Below are 2,752 nucleotides of genomic sequence, written 5' to 3'. Positions count from 1 at the left end.
AGCACTTCCTTAGATAACAAACATGAAGGGTGTTATAAATACCTTCTAGTTTAGCTAGCAATTCAAGCTTGTATGCCTTCTTTCATACTTTACGAAGTACTTAAAATGGGCCAATAAAACGAGGACTTAACTTCCCGTATTTTCAAAATCTGATAAGCCCCTCCCATGGAGAGACTTTAAGTAGTACTTGATCACCTATCTCAAAACTTATAGGTCATTGCTTATTATCTGCATAGCTCTTCAGACGACTTTGAGCAACTCACATTCTTTCTCTAATTATTTTCAACTTATTATCAGTATGTTAAACGATTTCAGGTCCTGCAAAGTGTTTTTCTCCAGCTTTTAACCAAAAATATGGCATACACCATTTTCTTCCGTATAACACTTCGTACGGAGGCATCTTGATGCTTGAGTGATAAGTATTATTGTAGGGGAATTCCACTAGTAGTAGGTGATCATCCCAATTACCAACGAATTCCAAAGTGCATGCCTACAACATATCTTCTAATGTCTGGATAGTTCTTTCACTCTGTCCGTCAGTTTATGGATGGTAACCAATACTCAAACACAACTTCGTAACCATTTTTTCTTCCATACATCTACAAAATCTAAAAGTGAATCGACTATATCTATCTGATACAATCGACAAGGGTACACTATGAATCTTGACAATCTCCTTCACATAGGTTTCTACCAACTTTTCCATAGACCATGTCTCTCATGCGGCTAAGAAGTGCGCACTTTTTGTCAACCGGTCCACTACAACCCAGACCACGTCGTGGCATTTTCTTGTCTTTGGTAACTTGGTTAGGAAGTGCATGGTAATGTTATCCCACTTACCCATGTGTACTGGTAATGGTTTCAAGTCTCTATATGGCCTCTAATGTTGTGCTTTCACTCTTGAACAAGTCACACATTCAGCCATGTATGTTGCCACATCGATCCTCATTGGTGGCCACCAGTAATAGGGTTTAAGGTCCACATACATTTTGGCGCCGCCTGTGTAACATCAAAAAAATCCAGGCTAAATTTTTCATTTTTAAAATAATATGATATCCATTTTAATAAAATTACATTCAGGGCAAAACATTTGTTCATAAACCATTATTCAGAAATGATAATTATAATGAAGACAATGTGGAATCTCAAATCATAAAACTGTTGATGCATGTGTACAGTCCCTCCTTCGCAATCTGAGATGTACCTGAAAAATATTTAACCCATAGTTGTAAGCATAAAGCTTAGTGAGTTATATAAAATATCTCATACAACACATCATAATAATCAGCTAATAGTTATCAACAACCCTATGACTATCAACCGCCCGTAATATCACATACAACACACCATATACACAGTTATGTGTTATCAACAACCCTGGGGACTAACAGTTGTCCCAGTGGGCTAAAATCACGCCCTTTGGATTAACAACACACCTCACGGGCTATCGGAAAAACTTGGGGACTATCACCAATCCCATAGACTCACAACAATCCAAGAGTTATCATCACCCAGTTCATATATAACATAAATAGATAAACAAGATTATGCCGGTCAACATGCATGTACTACCACACAGGCAAGTATAATGAGAAAACTCACCTCGCAGATAAGAGCTAAACACAACAGCTCTAAGAGTGCAAACTGATACTAAGAGACACCTATCAACAATAACAAAGTACCCACTCAGTCTACACACTAAAACCCTTATATTGACCAAAAGTCAACCCATGCCAGAAGTTAACGGTCAAGTTTAAAGTCAATAGTCAACATCACCAACAATTAATTATCACATCATGACCAGCCTACGGCCACATCGTGGCTAATAAACTCAGCCCCGTTCGAAAAATTCCTGATTCTAGCAACTTAGTCGCGATCAAAATCATTGTCACGTCGTGATGGCCTTGCCCTCACGTCGTGACCATGTCGGTCCATAACAATCGGGAAAACCTATCGTTACGTCGTGACCTCCATATGGTAATGTCATGACTACAACAAATTGGGACAACTTAATGCATTCATCAATTAATCCTTTAAGCTATCCATTCCAACTTTCCAAAGGGCATTCTTACTCCAAAAACATTCTAAAAGTTGATCCTTTATAGAAACGCATGACCAGTGCATGTCTTGATCTCTTAGTAGGTCAAAATGATGAAAAATGGAACCACAAACACATTCATGTCTTCAAAGCTTAGCTAAACTTTAAATCCAACATATATAACACTCAAGGGGCCTTAAGGAAGAAAAAGGGACAAATTGCATAGATGTGACAACCTAGAAAATATGTCGTCAACCTCCGTTAAAAACCTAAAGTTACCACTGACACTTAATTGAATAACTCTGAAATCACATGATGTATAAATAAACATATCCAATTTTGATCTTAGTTCCAACTCAAAATTTAGTGCACGAAAAAGCATGTCATCTTACGGGGAGGTTAACATTTTTAGAGCACACGTGTTACCACAAGCCTAAAAATATAAACTTCGGAAAGACCTAACACGATATGGAAAAGCTTTGATTTTTTATAGGAAATAAAATCTACCATATACTAAAGTTTACAACGTCGAATAAATACGAAGAGAATGGTTGATCTTTTTCAGAAATCACCAAAAGGCGAAACATAGTACTACTCAAAGTAGGATTTAAGAGACAAATAACGCCTAAAACACAACCTGTATGAGAGAGTTATGATTTTTATAAAATCATAAAGGTTATAAACTTCAGCAAAAAACGAAATTCAGAATTCAAG

This window comes from Lactuca virosa, chromosome 4 (genome assembly GCF_052849685.1).
Source record: "Lactuca virosa cultivar CGN04683 chromosome 4, Lactuca_virosa_CGN04683_v6, whole genome shotgun sequence".
Taxonomy (NCBI): domain Eukaryota; kingdom Viridiplantae; phylum Streptophyta; class Magnoliopsida; order Asterales; family Asteraceae; genus Lactuca; species Lactuca virosa.
Note: the sequence above shows the minus strand (reverse complement) of the source record.